Here is a 21,929-nt window from a genome sequence, read left to right on the forward strand (position 1 = left end):
TTGTGCTTCTTCCTGAAGCCTCGCCAGCTGTTCTCTTGCTGGTGGCTTTCCCCTTGGTTTTCTGCTTGTTGGCTTTCTCTCCAACTCCAGGCAGTATCCGAATTGGATAATGTTTAGGACCCATTTGTCTGATGTTATTTCTCTCCATTCTTGGAGGTTAAACTTTAATCTTCCTCCCACTGGTGTCAAGTGGTCGTAGGTGTTTAGATTGTCCTGACCTCTTCGTACGTGGTGCCCCCTGGGATCTTTTCTGTGGTCGGGCACCCGGAGGTGCTGCCCCCCACTTCTATTCTGGCCACGTCCATTTCTCCCTCAAAAGGACTGACCTCTTGGTTAGTACTGCCAGGACTGCTTCTGCTGACCTTGCTGAGCCTGCGAGTCTGCCTGGTGCGTTTGCTGGAAAGCCTGGTGCGATGTACCTGGCTGGTTTCCACCTCTCCCGCCGGGCCTCCGTGACGGGGTGCCCCTGTTGTTGCCTCTGAACTGCAATGCCCCCATGGATCTTGCCGTCTCGTTATCTTTTTTGAGTTGGCAGAGTTTCTCGTCAAATGTTGCTCCGAAAAGCGTTTCGCCGTTGAACGGTGTGTTCAGGATACTGTGTTGCACCTCGGGTTTGAACCCTGAGATCCTGAGCCAGGCGTGTCTCCTTTCCGTGACACCCATCATCATGAGCCTGCTGGCGGTGTCTGCTCCGTCCAGGGCCGTCTTAAGGCAAGAATTTGCCGCGTTTTTCCCTTCCTCGATCAATTTTTCGGCCTTCTGCCTGGTATCCTGGGGTAGGTCCTTCACCAACTGCCCCAGCCCCTCCATGATCTGGTACATGTGCCTGTTTATCAGGGCGCTGGAATTAGCCATGCGCCAGTGGGTCGCGGCATTCCGTTCGATCCTTCTCCCCACCAGATCCATCCTCTTGCTCTCCTTATCCGTTGGTGGGCCAGAGGTAGTGGATACGCTCGCCCTCTTCCTAGCTGTGGCCGTGATAATGGAGTCTGCGGAGACCTCGCCCCGAATGTAGGCCGGGTCCTTTGAGGAGTGTTTGTACTTTTTCTCTGTTCTGGGAGTTACCGCCTTGCATGTTGCGGGCTCTTTGAAAGCTTCCTTTCCCTGAGCCAAGACGCTCTCGAGCATTGGAAGGAACTGGCTTCTTGTTTGTGTTGGGAGCAAAGTCTCTAGCAGGAAGTCTGCTATCTGCTTTTCCTCGTCGAGCTTCAGCTTGAATGCAGCTGCGGCCGATTGTATGCCCCGATGTCGTCCGGCGGCGAGGGCCTCGAGGGGTATGAGTCGACCGCCTCTTCCGGGCTCTCGGTGTCGACATCTAGGTAATCCTCCTCGTGTGGGTCAGAGGTGGCCGACTCTGCGTCCAACCTACTGCCCTCTTCCTCCTCATAGCTGTAATCCTCGTAGGGATTCTCTTCACCTTCCTGGTCGTCGACCATCTCGTCGCTAGGCCCATGTCCGTCGACATGTTCTTCTTCCTCTTCGACCAGATCTAGCACGGCGTGCTTGGTCTTGTGTGGAGTCGTGAAGGCACTCATCTCGGCGGCGAAATCTTTTCTCCGCTGCAAGAGGCTCGCCATTTCGGCTTCTAGCCGACGTTTTTTCCTTTCCATCTCGGCCGCGTTTTCGGCTTCGGAACGTTCGGCCCCTCTCTTCGTCGCCTGGCTCGGCGGCGAGATTTGACGTCGATGACTTGGATGTCGACGTCGATGACTTGGACGTAGAACTGGCTTTCGGGTCCTTGGATGGCGCCGAAGCTTTAGGGTCTTTCTCCCTCGAAGTCGATCGGTCCCTTTCGGCGACGATCTTCGACGCTTTCTGCTGATCAACAGCTCTCGGCGCCAGAGACTCCTTCTCCGAGGATCCGCTGGGCCTGTTTGTGGTCGCGGACGGCAGATGTCTCTGCGTCGGCGCCTTCGGGCTCTTGCCCTCGTACTTTCGAGACTCAGTCTCTCGTGTTCTTGTGGGACGTAGAGTCTCCTACCTTATCAGGTGTCTTCTTGTAATCGGTCTCTATGACCGTGTAACTGTCGTCTTCGGCGGCAGCGTTGTCCTCTTCCTCCGAGGACATCCCCCGCTCGTACAGCGATGGTGTCGGGGATTTTCCTTCAAGGGTGGCATGTGCTACCCTTGGTCTCTTCCTCACACGAAGGGTCTTCTGGGCGAAGACGGAGCAGGCGTTGCAGTCCTCACTTCTGTGTTCTACCGGTAGGCAAAGGTTGCAAACCGGATGCTGGTCTTTCTGCGCGTACTTGTGTCTGCAGTTCGGGCAGAACTTAAACGGCGTGTTGTCCATCCTCGAGCGTTCAGGCCTCCCTGACCGCGTGGACGTCGACTATCGTCGAAGTTCTCGAGGTTTTCTCCTTTTCTCTTCGTCAATGTTCTGGGAAGTCTTCTTTAGTCTTCTTCTTCCAATATCTTCTCCAACTTCAATTCTTTTCAGTACTTTCTCCAAAAATGTCTGGAGCCCAACGGGAACGATCCAGACCCGACCGCGGAAAAAAGAATCTGAAGATGGCGCCCAAGAGTGGGAGCTTCCGCAGGAAGCATGCCGACGTCACCGGAAATGCACCCGAGGAGGTGTGACGCCGACGCCCACAAGGGCTTCAAAAAAAAAAAAACCAAAGAAAAAAACTACAAATCCGGACCCAACCACAAGACCGCGGAATATGCACAGCATAGTGAATCCAGAAAGATTCACGCTGCAAAACTAGACACTGTATGCCACTCAAAGCTGTGGTCGGACTTTTAAAACTCCACTCCTAAATGTCTAGCCAGAGCAACGCATGCGCTGGCTCAGGCAAAACCTAAAAATGGTTGAAGAACTGGAGGATGAAGTTCCCATTCGTGTATCTGCTGTGTCTGAAGACTTAACAGACCCACAATCGGATTGTGTACTCTTGGAAGATGTTCTGCCAAAAGATATAGGTTTTGTGGAATGGCCCATCTCCATATGCTTTGCGCTAGTAGAGAAAGTTGCAAAGAATGTGTTCCTCCTTGTTTTTGTATTTAATACATTGCTGTCATATTGTTTGTGTGGACCAGGACAGTTTTGTTGAGATGTAGTTGGAATGATTTTAGTGCTAGAAAAGTTGTCAGTATTCTAGAGGATTGATGTGGAGCACTTTTTGTAGCGTGGTCCAGCAGCCCTGAATTGTGTTTAGGAGATTGGCTCCCCAGCCGGTGAGTGATGCGTCCGCTGTTTTGCACTATTTGTGGAACTGGGTCTAGGAACGCCCGCCCTCCCTTTGGAAAGGTTTTGTGTGTTCCACCACTGCAGAGAGCGATGTGTGCGGCTGTCCACCAACTCCAGATATGAAAGCTGACCTTGAGCCTGGTTCCACTGACGTGCTAAGCATTCCTGTAAAGGGGGCATCTGAAGTCTTGCATGAGGTACTATGAAATTGCAAAAGGCCATCATTCCTATAAGCTGCATAAACACACAAGCTACTGGTAGGGAGTGTTAAGGCTATAATTTTGTAATGAGGGTTTGCATACTGGCTATCCTGGTTTGATTGGGGTATTCAAGAGCCTTGTGGCCCTAGATGTAGGTAGGAAGGCTGTAGATGGGACTTTGTGTGAACCCCAGGACGTTGAGCAGCTGAATTGTTTTGCAAGTGTGGTGAACACACTGGATGTGCGACTTGGCCTTTATGAACCAGTCATCCAGGTATGGAAACACATGAATCTGTTGTCTATGCAATTGTGAGGCTACTACTGCAAGACACTGGGTGCTGTGGTTATTCCGAATGGGAGAACCTTCAATTGATAGTGTTGAGCATCCACTGTGAATCTTAGATATTTCCTGTGAGCAGGGTGTATAGGAATAAGGAAGTAGGCATCCTTCAGATCGAAAGTGGCAAGGAAGTATTGGAAGGATTTGTTGAAGAGTGATCATGTGAAAGTGATACAACTGTATGTACAAATCGAGAGGTCTGAGGTCCAGTATTGGTCTGAGTACCATCCTTTTTGAGGATTAGAAAGTACAGGGAGTAAACCCCTGTCCCTTAATGTTGTAGGGGAACCAGTTCTATTGCATGCTTTTAAAGCAGTGAGAGAACTTCCTGTTTGAGGAGCGTTCGATGTTCCGTGGACATGGGACACTGTTTGGGCAGTATGTTGGGGGGAGTTGCTGTAAGTTCCAGGCAGTAATTTGTCTCACCCACTTGTGCATTAGCTATCCTATAGTGATAAGGTGCTTGGGAGGCAACTCATTTGTCTGAAGCGTTTAGCAGTTTAGACTCTTTTAAGAGGTGCAGCATCACCGGAGGTTTGAGAATTGGCACGTTTCCTTGCATTGGACACTACCAAAGAATCTAGAGAGAGATGTCCTTTAATGTAGGTGGGACCATTTGGGGCGGGGGTTTATATTTTTTATCAATGCGAGGATTGAGAATTCTGGTCCTGACAGGGTCCTTGAAGAGGTCTGGTGCATGCTTAATGGCACCTTTGTGCATGGGCAATGTTTGTACCGTCCTTTGTGACCGGGCAAATGTATCTACCAGGAAGTCTTCCTCAACAGGGTCTTAATGCATTTGTACGTTATGATATTGGGCAGCCCTATTAATAAGCGGACTAAAACCCATGTTGTCATCTATGGGAAATGGACGTGTTGAGTATGCCTCTGGATCAGGAAGGTCTGGAGGATCTTTAGAATCATTGTAATTTGCCCGAGTGTTGTATGTTATAGTAGTGTCATCGGGGTCATCTGGTGGGTTAATATGTCCACCTCCGTCCCCTAGGTCGTCATCATCCTGTTCTGGTGGCGTGTGTGGAGAGAGTCTAAGAGTGTATGGGAGACTTTTCAGAGAGAAAGGCTTAGTAGGAAGAACAAGAGAAGAGGATTGTAGGGGTGAAGTGCACGATACTTACCTTCGGTAACTATATATCTGTAAGAAACATTAGTGTTAGATTCCTTACCTTAGAATATCCCCAGGCGTCAGACTGAATCCGGACATTTTCTGTAGCAGTACCCTTGCGCGTCAGTAGGCGTCGTCTGCGGCTCCTAGTCCGTCGTCGTGATCGCCGGGATGACGGAGTACTTAGCCGCCACCCTCGCGCGCTGATGTCAGTTCTGTAAATAGCTTTCCGCGCCAGGAACGCAGAGCCATGACAAACTGACACTGGTGCCATGAAACAAGGGCCCTGAAAGGGATGTCCCTTAACCCTAGATATCGGTTCGTAGAACGGGGAGGATGGGTGGGGCGGTAAGTAATCTTACAGATATATCGTTACCGAAGATAATTAACTTGTGCATCTGAACAAAACAAGTTAGTGTTCGATTCCTTACCTTAGAATGGATACCCAAGCAATACTAACCCCGGTGGTGGGTCTGCGAACCAAGATCACACTAGAAAGTCCTGGAGAACGGAACAGCCGAAAAAGCCATCTCTCCGGACTTGGCTGTCCAGTCAGTAGTGCCCAGCGAACGTGTGTAGCAAGGCCCACTTTGCTGCCCGACAGATGTCCTGCAAGGGGACTCCCCGACCCAGGGAAGTAGTAGACGCCGTAGCCCTAGTAAAATGGGCGCGCAGCCCAACAGGAGGCTCTTTTTTCGCCAAAGAGTAGCAGACCCTGATGCACAAGACAACCCACCGAGAGATGGTCTGCTTGTGCAGCGCCCGTCCCTTCTTAGCGCCCACGTAACCAACAAAGAGCTGGTCGTCCACCCGGAACTGGCGTGTGCGATCAAGATAGAAGGAGAGCACATGTTTTGGGTCCAGACGGTGGAGCCTCTCTTCCTCTTTCGAGGGATGTGGAGGCGGAAAGAAGGTGGGCAAGGTGATGGACTGCCCGATATGAAAGGCTGTGACCACCTTGGGCACGAAAGAAAGACGTGTCCTCAAAACAGCCTTGTCCGGAAGGACAGAGAGGAAAGGAGGTTTAGAAGATAGAGCTTGGAGCTCACTCACACTCCTGGCAGAGGTGATGGCAACCAGGAATGCAGTTTTAAGAGTTAGAAGACGAAGAGGACAGTTTTGAAGAGGCTTAAAGAGAGCGCACATCAGATACGTAAGCACAAGATTCAAGTCCTACTGAGGCATCGCAAAGGGAACAGGAGGAAACATGTGTGCAATGCCCTTCATGAATCTATTTATAATAGGGGACTTGAAAAGAGAAGGCTGATCAGGAAGCCTTAAGAAGGCTGAAATGGCCAAGAGGTATCCACATTGTTGTTCCCTGGTAGGTGTATGGCTAGCAGGTCTATTTTTAGTGGGATGGCCCATCTCCATATCTCCTGTGCTAGGTTCGATACCTGGCTGATTGTGTTCCTCCCTGCTTGTTGATGTAGAACATAGTTGTCGTGTTGTCTGTCTGAATCAACACTCTCTGGTTGTACAGTTTCGTCTGGAAGGCCTTCAGGACGAGGAACACCGTCTTTAGTTCCAGGTAGTTGATGTGCTTGACCGCATCCGCTGGAGTCCACAGACCCCTCACCCTGAGCTTCCTCATGTGAGCTCCCCGTCCTTTCTGGTATGAGTCTGTGGTGATGGTCACAGTTGGGGGTCGGTGGTGTCAGTGGCTTCCCTTCCGTTATGCTCTCCTTGTTCCACCACATCTCCTCCTGCACTGCGTGCCTTACAACCACTAGCTCTTCTCAACTTCCTGTAGCTTGTGACTATTTTTCTTGCAGCCATTCCTGGAATGGTCTCATGTGGAGCCGTACATTTGGGACCAGATGTATGCAGGAGGCCATCATGCCCATGATCTTGCTCGCTGTTCTCACTGTCAGAGCTCACCCCTTCTGGTAGAGGCGTGTCTCCTTCAGCAGGGCCATTGTTCTCTTGTCGCTGGGGAACACCCTGCTCTGTATGGTGTTGATCTCTGCTCCTAGGAAGATTTATACTCGCTCTGGTTCCATTGAGGATTTCCCCCAGTAAATGGAGAATCCCAGGTCCGCCAGTGTACTTGTCACGCGCTGTGCAGGTTCTTTGCATGTCCTGTATGAACTTGCCTTTACTAGCCAGTCGTCCAGGTAAGGGTTTACAAGTTTCCCTTCCCTCCTTAGGTGCGCTGCCACTTCTGTGAAGACCATTGGTGTGGATTTTAGTCCGAATGCTAGGGCTGTGAACTGGTAGTGATCTTTTTGATTGTAAATCTCAATAGATGCTTGTGCTGCCTGTTCATTGGGATGCGCAGGTAGGCATCTTTGAGGTCTATGGTGACCATGAAGTCTCCTTCTCTTATCTGAGGAATGACCTCTTATAGGGACGTCATCTTGAACGTTTGTGTCTTTATGTACTTGTTTAGGAACCTTAGGTCCAGGATGGGTCTCCGTGTTTTGCCCACCTTTGGTACTAGGAAGTAGGTAGAGTACACTCCCTTGTTCCTTTCTCTGTATAGTACTGGTTCGATGGCCTCCTTTTGGAGGAGTTCCTTCGCTTCCTTTTGAAGTAGCTCTAGCTCCTTTCCTGATAGCGCCCTTCTTTTTGGTTTCCTGTTTGGCGATGTCTTTTCCAGTTCTATGCAGTATCCGAAATGTATGATGTTGAGTATCCATTTGTCTGTGGTTATCTTCTTCCACTCCCGGAACAAATGACTTAGCCGGCCTCCTACTGGCTTTACATGTTCGTTGATGTTCTGGCCGTGTAACCCTGTGTTGGTCTTGTTGTGCTCCACCCTGGCAGGAGTTTTGTGGGTGGGCACGTATTGCGTGACTGAGTCACTTAGAGGTGGGTTGTTGGCCCCCTCTTATTTTGTCCACGTCCGTTTGTCCTACCGCGAAAGGACTGGCCCCTTTGCTGGTAGTGCCAGGTTTGTTTTTGATGTCCTTGTTGTGTTTGGCTCTCTCATTGGTGGGACTGCTGGAAGGTCTGGTGTGACGTTCCTGGCTGGTTTCCCCCCTTCCGTTCGGTCTCCGCGACATATTACCCCTTTTCATCCCCCTAAATTGTAAGTCCCCCATGGACCTTGCAGTTTTGTTTTCTTTTTTGAGCTAGGTGAGCTTTTCATCCACCGGCGCCTTAAACAGTGTCTCCCCATTGAACAGGGTGTTCAGAATGTTGTGCTGCACCTCTGGTTTGAAGCCTGAGATCCTGATCCTGAGCCAGGTGATTCCCAACATCATCAGCCTGCCTGACGTGTCAGCTCCGTCCAGGGCTGCTTTGAGGCAAGAATTTGCCACATTTTTTCCCTTTTCCACAAGGTGTGAAGCGCTTTGTTGATACTAGTCTGGGAGGTGCTTGAGCAGCTGTCCGATCTCGTCCAGAATTTGGTACTGGTGCCTGTTCAGCAGTGCGTTAGAGTTTCCCATGCGCCAGTGGATGTTATGTTAAAAAGTTTTATTTTAAAAGTATTTATTCAGCGCACGGACACCAGGCGGTTTAATGGCGCTAGAGACAACAGGCAAGAAATGGGTGCAGAGTTACGCATAGGCCTGCCGAAAGAGATGGGTTTTAAGTAAGCACCTAAAGAGAGCGTAACTAGGAGAAAGTCTAAGTTCGCTCGGAAGTGAATTCCATAATCTGGGGGTCAAAAACACAAAGCGGAGGACGGCTGTTTTTTTTCGTTTGAGTGCTGGAATGGTGAGCAGCTTATGATGGGAAGATTCGGTAGAATGGGCTGGACTAAAGCCTGCCTGCTGAGAGTCAAGAAACAGAGTTCTCGATAAATGAACTGAGACAGACAGTGACATGAGTCTCTAAGATCTTGCCTAGGTAGGGAAGCAGGAAAATGGGGCGAAAGTTGGCCAAAACCAGAGGATCAGCATTAGGCTTTTTCAGGATCTGAACCACTGCCGCATGTTTAAAGGAGTCGGGGACAATTCCTATTGCTAGAGATTCGTTAAGAAGTGAGAGTGGAGGGTCAGTGCAAGCGAGGAAGGCTTCTTTGAGGTTCTGCGGGGGGCAGCAGTCATTTGGCGAGCCCGAGCTCACTTTATTTAGTAAAGCAACAAAATCAGTCTTAGTGATTGGGGGAAAGACATCCAGTGAGAATGAATTCTGAGAAGGTAGGGCCGGAGCAGAGGGAGAGGAAGGGGTAGGGATATTTTTTTTGTGATGATTTTGTCAATAAAATAGGAATTAAGTGAATCACAGAGGGATTGCGAGGGGACAGCTTGAAGAGTCACTCTGTCAGGTTGTGTGCGCTCATTCACAATGGAAAAAATATCCTTTACCTTAGATGCAGAATAAAATTTTTTTTGGGAGAAGTATACCTTTTTAGCCTGGAGAATTGAGTTTTTATATCATTTTAACAAAACATATGCAGATTTTTCTTCGGGTGAATAAGTACGGCGCCATCGGCGCTCAGCTTGGCGGAGGGTCAATTGATCCTTCTTTAGTTGTTCAGTGAACCAACGTTGGGCATCATGGGGACGTTTGGACTTTGTTTCTCAGGGGTGCAACCTTATCGCTGACTGATTTGAGCCAGGCATCGAGGCAAGGGTCCTGGGTGGTGATAGAAGCCTGGTCGCTAGGGACAGAGGCAGCCAGTAGAGAGTGGAAACTAGTCCGTTTCCAATTCCGGGCTGTGATATTGGTAACAGGAGTCAGGGAAACAGAGGGAGCATAAGCCAATGTGAAGGAAATAAAAGAATGATCAGACCAGAGAAAAGGGGAGATAGAAAGAGGGGTAATGTCAAAATTGGAAGTCCAAACTTGGTCAAGAGTATGACCCTTAATGTGTGTAGGTACATGGACATGCTGCAAGCAATTCAAACCCAGCAAAAGATCGGAGAACTCTACAGGGAGATTACTCTCGCGGGTGTCCAAGGGCCAATAGTTGAAATCCCCAATAATGACTATCCTAGCATGATTAATTACCAACTGAGAGATTAGGTTCCCAAAAAGCTGGGGAAAGAGAGGCATGGGGTCAGGAGGGCGATAGAAAAGTGCACAAACAAAGGAGGAACTTTTAGAAGAGAATTTCAGAATAAGGTTGTCGACCCTAGGGAGAGAGACCTCTTCTAGGATCGTGAATTGGAGCCGGTGGCGGATAATAGCTGCAACACCTCCACGAACTTTACCTTTGGGGCCGATTTGTATGCAGTATGTAATAGCTGGAGAGAATAGCGGCAAGAATATCAGGGTTGGAGTCATCCGACAACCAGGTTTCTGATAAAAGGAGGATATCGATGTGGATGGCTGCATTTCTTTCTATCTTCCTCCCTGTTAGGTCCATTCTCCTGCTTTCCTTGTCTGGTGGTGGCCTTGATGTTGTTGGCACATTTGCCCTCTTCCTGATTGTCACCGCAATAATTGAGTCCACCGTAACTGATCCTCTGATGTAGGCCCTTAGAGGAGTATTTATACTTCTTCTCCGTCCTCGGCGTTACTGACCTGCATGTTGCCGGTTCCTTGAACGCCTCTTTCCCCTGAGCCATGACACACTCCATCATGGGGAGGTACTGGCTCCTAGTTTGTGTGGAGAGCAGGGTCTCCAAGAGGAAGTCTGCTTTTGGTTTTTCTTCATCCAGCTTGACTCCAAAAGCTGTTGCCTCGTTCTTGATGACCATATTGTAGCCCCCAATGTCATCAGGCGGCGAAGGCTTCGAAGGGTACGTGTCCACGGCCTCCTCTGGGCTTTCGGTGTCGAGGTCCTGCCACTCCAGATCCTGTGTCCCTGAGGATATTAATTCAAGAATCGTCTGCTGATAGTCGTCACCCTCGTCCTCGTAGTAGAAGGCTTCTTCCTCTGGATTTTCCAGAATCTCAGAGCTTTCCAGCAGCCCTTCGACGTCGAAGTCCTCCTCCTCATCTATTTCGACGACCAGTGCCTTTGGTTTCAACGGAATTGAGAATTTCTTCTTTTTCTTGTCGAACTCCTTTTTCCTTTGCAGGATGTTATGCTTCTCGGCCTCGAGCCGTCTTTACTTTCTCTCCATTTCGGCGGCCTGCTCGGCGTCGAATAGTTCAGCTGTTCTCTTAGACTTATACGTCGACGCCGAAACGGGCTTCGGGTCCTTGGTCGACGTCGAAACGGGCTTCGGGTCCTTTGTCGACGTCGAAACGGGCTTCGGGTCCTTTGTCGACGTCGAAACGGGCTTCGGGTCCTTTAAAAGTCTTTATTTATTTTTTTATTTGCCTTGCCCTCCTCTTAGTTAGCCGCCAACTGCCATGCGTGTCTTGTTTCGAGCTGCGTGGTTTTTGCTGTTACCCACCTGACGACACGATGTCTGAGAGTCGGCAGTAGATGACCTTAAGAGGTACAGGGGGTGAACAGGATCATGCCTGTCCTAACTCCATCTTGGTATTAATACCTGTAGAACCAGCCATAAACAGAGGGAGGGGGGGGGGGGGACGGGGGGGGTGATATGGGGGGCCTAGTTCTTGGAGTGTTGTGGCATAATCATTGGACCGGAGGCGGGGGGGTGGGGGGAATGGGGGGGGCGGCTACTATTTCCACCGTACCGAAAGATCCCAAAAAGCCACGTTACGTGTACTGCAAGATCTCATCATATATGTCTTAGATGTTTCATACATAGAAGACAACCAGTTTGTGTGTGTTGGTGCCGTATTTTCTATCCAGACTTTACTTATCTGTCTTCTAGCCAGCAAGACTGCATAGAACAGGAATGACCTTGCATGACCGGTTATACTGTTATCCCATCCAAAGATGATAAGAGGTAGTGTGATGGACACCGAGATGTTGAGTATAGAGTCAAGGGTCACTTTCACGTTATTCCAAAACTGGGCTGTAGGAAGGTACCTCCTGACTATGGTTGCCCCCAACTTTTTGCCCTGTGTTTTAGCTGGTTTTGGACATAGTCGACCTGGGACCCTGCCAATCAGGACCCCAGGCCTACTGCTCTCTCTTTAAAATGGATTCCATGTACACTAGGTACATTTCCAATTGGTACTGGGCCACCTTATCAGACCCTGTAACTCAGGGCATAGGTGTACCCAGGGCTGCCAGGGGCTGCAGCATGTATTATGCCACCCCTGGCTGGCCTCCTAAATTTGACACAACTGGCTGCATGACAGCTGGGGCAAAGTCGTGTAATCACCCTTTGCTGTAGGTGTAGTATACCTATACCTAACCCTAAAATGGACACACAGATTCCTATCAGTCACTCCTATGGCAGGCCTTGACAATCCTGAAGGCAGAGTGCTTGGAACCGTGTGAGATGGTGCTCTGGCATGAGCTGAGCCTGTCTGCAGCTTGCGGAACCAAGTCCTAATAGCTGTTCCATGATATCTTATACCATATACTCTTAATTGCATTATAATCCTCGCGGTTAAATGCTAACTTTGGTATTGCTTTATCAAAACATGTCGAGTAAGGTGTCATACGAATTGGAATACTAACCCCTCGCCAATTCTGGCGACGGGGTTAGCATTCCACCCTTCTAGAGGGACACGACATGTATGTAACTGTGAACCCCGGTTAAAGTTAACTAAAGCTTCAGCTCCACAAAATGGATGCTGCCACCACAGACACGAGTCTGACCCCCTGTAGCTGGGAGTCCTTCCAGCGAGGGGAGCCTGGACAAAGGGTTTCCTGTCAGGGGCGGTGCTAGAACCGTCCCAGACATGGTTTTGTGTATCCTGGGTAGGCAGGGCTTTTCAGGAAGGTGACTGCTGAGTGGCACCCCGGTGCTCACTACGCATAGGCCGGTCTGAACCAGTTCCAGGGGCACACCAGCCCCTGGCCTGGGGAAGTCCGCCCCCCTCCTAGTCCCACCCATAGGCAGGACCTAGTCACCGGGTCACCGGGTCAGCCCCCTTTTTTAGTATAAAGATGGGAGCGGGCCCCCTGTTCAAATTAGATCATCTTTGGAATCAATACACGACTTTCTCCGAAAGGACTTCAAGATTTCTTCTTCAAGATTCTCCCTTGTGGCTAAGGAGTAGTCACCCTGCATCAAGCGGGCACCATCCTAAGAACACTGCGGTCTGCTGCAAGTCCTTCTTCACGAATCAGACGACCCAGCTCGACGAGACCCGGCTTCCCTGGCACCTCTGACCTCTACTCCCCTCTACAGCAAAGCTGAGAACCGTGAGTGCGACGAGACCTCGAGGGACCGACGATCGCCAAGACTGCACGACTTCTTTGCATCAAGCCCACCGTGTGCTCCACTGGTGAGTGCTTTGGGGGCCGAGAAGCCCCAACCCTGAGCAGCTCCAGCACCGAAGATCAGCCCTCCAGCATCTCCACGATCTGCGTGAGGCCCTTCTGCTTTTGCATGCTCACCGCGCTGTGTGGCTACTAGCCGGCTGGCTTGTGGCCTTCTACACGACGCCCGACGACATCACTGCTGCTGGTCTGGTTGCTCCAGACTGGCCCTTGCTTCCTTCTTCAAGAGAGGCACCCCGGACCCTCCTGGTCCACTCCAGACGCCATTTTAGGTCCACCGCGTGGGCTTGAATTTGCCAAGGCTTTGTTGCCCGATCCTGGGTCCAGCGACGCCGACAGCTTCAATCTTCGTGGGACAGCTCGCTCCTCCTTCCTGGTCGCCGACAACGCCTCCTGGTCCGTGAGATCTTCGAGCACAGCGTCACCCACTCACCTAGTCGAGGTGGCTACCATCCGGTGCCCTCCTGGTGCCCACTGACTACTGGCTAGTAGTCTCGAACTTGGTCCCCTCTGCTTTCAGGTGTCATCTTCCATCGATCCAGGCTTGGATCCACCGAACTTTCTTCACTGGTCGCCTGCCAGCAACTTCTTTCTTCCAGGCTCCTGGTCCGGCAACGAGGATTCCCGACGTCTTTTGAAGTCCTATGCAGCTGCAGCCCCTGGGCTAGGTAACTTCGGCATTTCGGTGCCCCAGCATAGCCTCACCATCCAAGGGTCAGAATCCACTTTCGCTTTCCTCCTACCAGGTCGGGTTCGCACTAACTTTGCAATTTCTAGCTACCATAGACTTTGTCCCGCATCCCGCGTGAGAGTGCACACTCTGCACCCGAGTCCCCTGGGTCTCCTAGAAGTAATCTAACGATTCTATAGTCAAGTCGTAGCGATTCCAAAGCCTATTAGTACTGTACTTACCTGCTAGTAATTTCGCATTCCACTTTTCGAGTATATGGTTTTCCGTGCCCCTCGGGCATTTGTATATACTGTGCTAACTTAAGTATTTTCATAAGAGTTTTGTTTTGTGCTTAGTACCCTGTCCTCATAAAGAGTACAGGGCTGTTGTGAATCTTAATAAATAACTGTTTATTTTCATAACACTTGTGTGGTGTCCTTTCACTTGGTGTTCAAGGGGTATATGTGTGGTATAACAGCTGGCTTAACACGCCCTCTCGAGTCTTTAGCCTTAGACTGCTCGTATCCACGCTACTAGGATAGCTGGTCTATAAGGTTGACTTACAACCAATCATCAATAAGGGTTGCTGGACTGATACATAGTGTTCACTAGAATAGTGAGCACTGCATATCAGGCCACCTTCTCACATGGGCTATATAAGGACAATCCTTAAACATATGGACGTCCGAGGCCCCGATGTAACTGCACTTGTTGCATTTCTTGCCTGGGATAAATTTAGACAGTTTTAAGGGGGAGAGGTAGGCTCGATGTATCGTAAAAAAGTGGTTGCGTCTCAGCCATGCAGGTTTAACAGTTTTATATAGCAGGGTGCAAGATCTCTGCCAGACGTCTATACTTTGGGCTTCTAGTTCTGTTCCCCACAATTCCTCCGGGAGAGTGAACTCTCCATCTATCTCCTCTAACAAATTCCAGTACCACTGCGTGACCTCTTTACCACCCCCCTTGTCGTTCTACCAACATTTGTTCTATGGTACTATACTTCCCAAATGTTACCCCTGACCTACTCAGAGCTTTGACCCAACTATCTAATTGGATAAACTTGAATCTCGAAAACTTGGGGCCCAGTTGTTCCCGTAGCTCCTCCCAGGACCTCAGTGTCTCTCCTGCGAGCAATTCTCCCCATTTTTTATTCCTCCATCTCTCACCGGTATTGCCAGTCTGTCTTTCAGACATAACGGTAAGCCCGGGGAGTCCCAGATAGGTGCATCATTTGAGAAATACGGCAAACCTAGTCTTTTCCTTATCTGTAACCAGGCTTTCGCCTGGGACATAAGGATTTTTAACTTGACTTTTTAAAAATATTTTTGGTCCCCAAATTTAAACAAAAATCCATTAGTTGGTAGTGCAGCTCCAACCAACATGGCTTTAAACATTGCCCCAGCAGATGTATTAGATGGGGATTTTAAAAGCATTCTGGAATGGGACAACTGAAAGGCCCATGCATAGTACTGCAAATTGGGCAAGGACAGCCCCCCTTTTCCCTCCTCAACTTCTTCCATGCCACTCTCGCCGGTTTATGATTCCCGGTAAAGGAATTTAACTCTCTCTGACACTTATCCAAGATTTTACTGTCGAATGCCAGGGGGATGGGGTTGAAAATAAATGTAAATTTAGGGAGGATAGAAATTTTTATCAGACTCACTCTGCCTAGCAGGGTTAATGGAAGATAGGACCATGATTTTAACAGTTTCCTACACTCATTATGCACTCTCTCTAAGTTAACTTAAGCGATGTTACAGACATCTTGAACCACCCGGATACCCAGGTATCGCATTGAGTTGGTCACATCCAGCTTTAAGTTGGGGATGTTCCATGCCATGATGTCCGTTTTACTAGCATTTATCGCATACCCCGAGATGCAACCAAACTCTTCGGCTCTCTTAATAACCGCTGGGAATGATGTCTCCGGATCGGATGTTAGAATAAGAATGTCATGTGCATAAAGTGCCACCCGCCTTTCCCACTCCCCAAATCTGAATGATGGAATATTTTCATCTCCCCTTAAAATTTCTGCAAATGGTTCGATGTACAGATTGAAGAGTAGAGGGAGAGCGGGCAGCCTTGTCTCGTACCCCTCAAAATTTTAAGAGTCCGACAATGTACCATTAATTAGTAACCGTGCTGTTGGAGCATTGTACATAAGTGATACAGTACGACAGAATTTCTCACCGAAGTTAAACTTCTTCAGAACAGCACCTAGATAGGGCCAATTGACCCTATCAAAGGCTTTAGTCTCATCTAGATTGAGTGTAGCAAACAGAAGTGAAAAGGTCGAAGCAATATCTATTGCCCCCACCAAATCGTACGTCAGGTCAGATAGCTGGCGTCCTTTGATAAATCCCTTCTGGTCCTGGTGTATGATCTCCCCCACTATTGAACCCAATCTAGATGACATAATGGAGGCAAAGATCTTATTATCGCTGTTCAGTAATGATATCGGGTGAGAAGACACACATAAGGTTGGGTCTCTGCCTGGTTTAGGGATCAATACTATGGTTGCCTCGCCCCAAGATCTTGGGGGATCTTGCCCCTTCCTCAAGATTCCATTGAAGAGGGCCGTTAGAATAGGGGCAATAGCATCTTCCAGGGCGCGATATAATTCACCTGGTAACCCATCAGGACCTGCCGCCTTTCTATGCTTAAGTAACCTAATGGCATTTCTAACTTCAGTCTCAAGAGATTTCCATCTCAATCCCTTCGCTCTGTGTTGATGAAAGGGACGGTAGAGGGATCTGATTCAACCATAAATCCCTTGTCAACTGATCATCTGGGGTATCTTCCCTATATATCCCCTCGAAGAACTCCCTGAAAGCAGTACCTATCTCCTGATTAGAGATCCTGGCAGCGCTCTCGCCTTCGACATGGATTTCTCTAATGTAATTTTTGGCTTGGTCTGCCTTAACCTTCCATGCTAATATCTTACCCGCTGCCTCACCGAATTCAAAATGGGAGATTTTGCTTGCCTCCCATCTCTTCGTGACTCTTTCTTGTAATATACTCTCCAATTGATTTTTCAGGTCACGTACGTTTTTTTGGTCTTCTGGTGAACCAATTGACGCTCCGAGCCTCTGCTCGATCTTTTCTAATTCCTGCTCAAGATTTTTAATCTTCATTCGATATATTTTGTGCCGGTGGTAGGCTCTGTTTGTTATGCATCCTCTCAGAAATGCTTTCAGAGTCTCCCATACCATATCAAGGGTTGTTGAATTTAGATTTATTTCCAGGAACGAACTTGTTTCATTCATCAGATATCTCACTTCCTCTTTTTCTAACAGGATAGTGCAATCGAATGACCAAGATGGATGTTTGGTTTGAGCTGTGAGTTTTAAAGAAAATGAAAGGGCTGAATGGTCCGATAGGGGAGAGGGGATATAATTAATACCAGAAAGGGAATTTTTAAGGCAGTAACTAAATAATGCAGAATCAATTCTTGACGTATGTTTGTATTTTAAATTTCTGTAGGATACCCCTGGTTTATTGCCCGCCTTTTCTCTCCATAGGTCTGCCAGACCCAACTGTTCCATTACCCCTTAAAGGGACTGTCTAGTTTTGGAAAGAATATGGGCTCTATAATTGGTAGATTTGTTCAATTTTGGGTTTAGTACAGCGCTAAAGTCTCCTGCCCATATTATTGGAACTTGGGAGGTCATCAGATGGTTCCTTATTGTTTCTAAATAGGACGGATCGTCAGTATTTGGACCATAATATCCGACTAGATTACACACCCAACCATTGACGGACATATACACCAAGAGCCAGCTGCTGCGTGTGCCCCTGCCTGCCCTCTGCCTCGCTGCTGCCTCGTTTGCCGGCTGCCGCCGCTGCGAGTGTTTTTTCCCGTGTTTTGACTGTTTTTTGTGCTTGCTTTGTTGAAACTGTGTGTAACTCTCTTTTTTCCCGCTGTTTGCGGTAATTTGTGCCTGTTTTAGCATTTATTTACGTGTTTGCTCTCCTTCCTTGTTGTCCGCCTACCGCGCCGCCCCCCGCCCTCCCTTCCCGCCACCGCCGCTTGTCCCCGCCCCTTTTGTCTTCTGTAACCCTCCCCGCTCCCGCCTCCCAGCTGCCCCGCCCACCCGCGCACTTGGCCTTAAATGGCGACCGTGCGACGCAGGTGAGTGTGACCCACTTGTGGGACACCCCCGCGCCGCACGGCCACCAGCTGCTGCGTGTGCGCCTGCCTGCCCTCTGCCTCGCTGCTGCCTCGTTTGCCGGCTGCCGCCGCTGCGAGTGTTTTTTCCCGTGTTTTGACTGTTTTTTGTGCTTGCTTTGTTGAAACTGTGTGTAACTCTCTTTTTTCCCGCTGTTTGCGGTAATTTGTGCCTGTTTTAGCATTTATTTACGTGTTTGCTCTCCTTCCTTGTTGTCCGCCTACCGCGCCGCCCCCCGCCCTCCCTTCCCGCCACCGCCGCTTGTCCCCGCCCCTTTTGTCTTCTGTAACCCTCCCCGCTCCCGCCTCCCAGCTGCCCCGCCCACCCGCGCACTTGGCCTTAAATGGCGACCGTGCGACGCAGGTGAGTGTGACCCACTTGTGGGACACCCCCGCGCCGCACGGCCACCAGCTGCTGCGTGTGCGCCTGCCTGCCCTCTGCCTCGCTGCTGCCTCGTTTGCCGGCTGCCGCCGCTGCGAGTGTTTTTTCCCGTGTTTTGACTGTTTTTTGTGCTTGCTTTGTTGAAACTGTGTGTAACTCTTTTTTCCCGCTGTTTGCGGTAATTTGTGCCTGTTTTAGCATTTATTTACGTGTTTGCTCTCCTTCCTTGTTGTCCGCCTACCGCGCCGCCCCCCGCCCTCCCTTCCCGCCACCGCCGCTTGTCCCCGCCCCTTTTGTCTTCTGTAACCCTCCCCGCTCCCGCCTCCCAGCTGCCCCGCCCACCCGCGCACTTCGCCTTTAATGGCGACCGTGCGAACGCGCAGCGGTCACGCGCAGCGGGCGCGCCGATTGTGCGCCGAAGGCGCGCCAAAGGTAAGCCCGTCTACGCCCGTCCGCGCCTGGACCGCGCCCAGTGCCAGGACCCCTGGCCCACGAGGACCCCGAGCGACCCGCCTGACGTACTCAGCCGCCACCCTCACCGCTCTCAACACCGGCCGACTCCCAGAATGCCACCAAGCCACTCCAAGAAGCACCCACGGCCCGTTCAGCTGCCACGCCTGCAAGTTCTCCTGCACCCGGACCAGCCCCGCTCCAGCACCCGCCAAGTCGAACTCCAGCAGCACCCACCTCAAGTGCATCCTGCTCAACACCCGCTCCGTCCACAGACACGCCATCGAACTCTGGAACCTTCTAGACGCCACAGCCCCTGACGTTGCCTTCCTCACGGAGACCTGGATGAACGCCTCTTCAGCTCCCGACATCGCCATCGCCATCCCAGAAGGCTACAAGATCGTCCGGAGGGACCGAAACACCAACCAGATGGGAGGAGGCATCGCCATCATCCACAGGAACACCATCCGCCTCACGACCAGCACCGACAACACCCTGACCAGCGCCGAACACCTGCATTTCCAGATCCACACCAACCCGAACACCACCCTCAGAGGCACCCTGATCTACCGACCCCCTGGACCACGCACGCAATTCAGCGAGGACATCGCCGACTTCATCAGCCCGCATGCCCTCCCCTCCGCTGACTACATCCTCCTGGGAGACCTCAACTTCCATCTGGAGAACAACAACGACCACAACACCAGCACCCTGCTCGACAACCTCGCCAACCTGGGACTCAAGCAACTGGTGTCCACCCCCACCCACCTCGCCGGACACACACTCGACGCCGTCTTCTCATCCAGCACAGACATCGACTTCAGCCACGCCACAGAGCTTCAATGGACGGACCACAGCTGCGTCCACTTCACCTTCAAGAGAACGACGACCCACCAACACCAGCAACACACCGCCCGCAGAAGCTGGAACAAGATCACAGCAGACCAGCTCGCCACCTCCTTGAGCCAACACCCTCCTGCCAGCTCGGCGAACCCCAGCCAGGCCGCCGATAACATCACGAAGTGGATCAGCAACTGCGCGGACGAACTCGCCCCGCTGAGGACCCCGCCTAGCAGACCCGGCAGCAAGAAGGCCCCATGGTTCACCGACGAACTCAAGAGCTCCAAGAAGAACTGCCGAGCCCTCGAGAAAGTCTGGAAAAGGGAACCGACACCGGACAACAGGACCTCCTACAAACTTGCCACCCGGAAACACCACCAGCTGATCCGCGCCGCCAAGAGAACAGCATTCAAGGACCGGTTGGACAACAACGCACACAACAGCAAGGAACTCTTCAACATCGTGAAAGAGCTTTCCAACCCCAGCGCAGGAAACAACGACATCACCCCATCGCAAGACCTCTGCAACTCCCTCGCCTCATACTTCCACAACAAGATCACGGACATACACAGCAGTTTCAACAACCAACCAACGCACACCACGACCGACCAGCCACCCCCCCCCCACCACCACCCTCCACGCCTGGACCCCGATCAGCACCGAAGACACCATCCGCACGATGAACTCCATCCACTCCGGATCACCAACCGACCCCTGCCCTCACCACGTCTTCAACAAGGCCGGCGCTGTCATCGCACCCCACCTGCGAGACATCATCAACACATCCTTCGACACCGCCATCTTCCCTGAAAGCTGGAAACACGCCGAACTCAGCGCTCTACTCAAGAAACCAACAGCGGACCCCACCGACCTCAAGAATTACCGCCCCATCTCGCTTCTCTCGTTTCCAGCCAAAGTCATCGAGAAGACCGTCAACAAGCAGATGGCCGCCTTCCTCGAGACGAACGGATCCCTCGACTCCTCACAGTCCGGCTTCCGAGCCAAACACAGCACCGAGACCGCCCTCATCGCCGCCACCGATGACATCCGAGCCCTGATGGACAATGGAGAAACAGCGGCCCTCATCCTCCTAGACCTCTCCGCGGCATTCGACACGGTCTGCCACCGCACCCTAATACGGCGCCTCAGCAACATCGGAATCCAGGACAAGGCGCTGGAATGGATCATCTCCTTCCTCGACGGAAGAACACAGCGCGTCCGCCTACCACCGTACAAGTCAGAGGCCTCCAAAGTCATCTGCGGCGTCCCCCAAGGATCATCCCTGAGCCCCACCCTCTTCAACGTCTACATGAGCCCCCTCGCGGCCATCGTACGCAAACACCACCTCAGCATCATCTCCTACGCCGACGACACCCAGCTGATCCTCTCCCTGACCAACGACCCCGCCGCCGCCAGAGCCAACCTGCACGAAGGGATGAAAGAGGTAGCCGAGTGGATGACGACCAGCCGCCTGAAACTGAACTCGGACAAGACGGAGGTCCTCATCCTGGGCTCCTCACCCTCCGCCTGGGACGACTCCTGGTGGCCTCCCGCCCTGGGCACCGCACCCAAACCGACAGACCATGCACGAAACCTGGGCTTCATCCTGGACTCCTCCCTCTCCATGACCAGGCAAGTCAACAGCGTCTCCTCGGCGTGCTTCAACATCCTACGCATGCTACGGAAGATCTTCTGGTGGATCCCCACAGAGACCAGGAAGACCGTCACCCAGGCCCTCGTCACCAGCCGACTGGACTACGGCAACGCCCTCTACGCCGGGACCACCGCCAAGCTCCAGAAGAGACTCCAGCGGATCCAAAACGCCTCAGCCAGACTCATCCTCGACATCCCACGATCCAGCCACATCTCCGGACATCTGAGAGACCTTCACTGGCTCCCCATCAACAAGAGAATCACCTTCCGCCTCCTCACCCACGCACACAAAGCCCTACACGACCAAGGCCCGAGCTACCTCAACAGCCGAGTCAACTTCTACGCTCCCAAACGCCACCTCCGATCAGCCAACCACGCCCTCGCCGCCGTCCCCCGCATCCGAAGAGCGACTACAGGAGGAAGGTCCTTCTCCTACCTGGCCGCCAAGACCTGGAACTCCCTCCCGTCCGACCTGCGCCTGACCCAAGACCACCTCTCCTTCAGGAAGAAGCTGAAGACCTGGCTGTTCGAGCAGTAGCGGCACACCCCCCCCCCCCCCCCCCCCCAAGCGCCTTGAGACCCTACGGGTATGTAGCGCGCTTTACAAGTGTCACTGATTGATTGATTGATCTTCCACTCTGATCTTCCTTATATTCTAGGATCTGAACCGTAGCTGATTTTTTGCATAGAAGGAGAATTCCTCTTATGTTGCCATTATGATCGATACTGATAAGTGTCTATCCATCTCTGCT

The 21,929-nt window shown here is 51.2% G+C and overlaps 1 protein-coding gene across 1 annotated transcript in view; it reads right to left on the minus strand.

The window, feature by feature from the left end:
• ATRX (ATRX chromatin remodeler) overlaps window positions 1-21,929 on the minus strand; it is a 1,771,102-nt gene that overhangs the window by 1,428,991 nt on the left and 320,182 nt on the right. The gene's annotated exons all lie outside the window — the stretch shown is intronic.

This window comes from Lissotriton vulgaris, chromosome 4_1 (genome assembly GCF_964263255.1).
Source record: "Lissotriton vulgaris chromosome 4_1, aLisVul1.2, whole genome shotgun sequence".
Lineage (NCBI taxonomy): Eukaryota > Metazoa > Chordata > Amphibia > Caudata > Salamandridae > Lissotriton > Lissotriton vulgaris.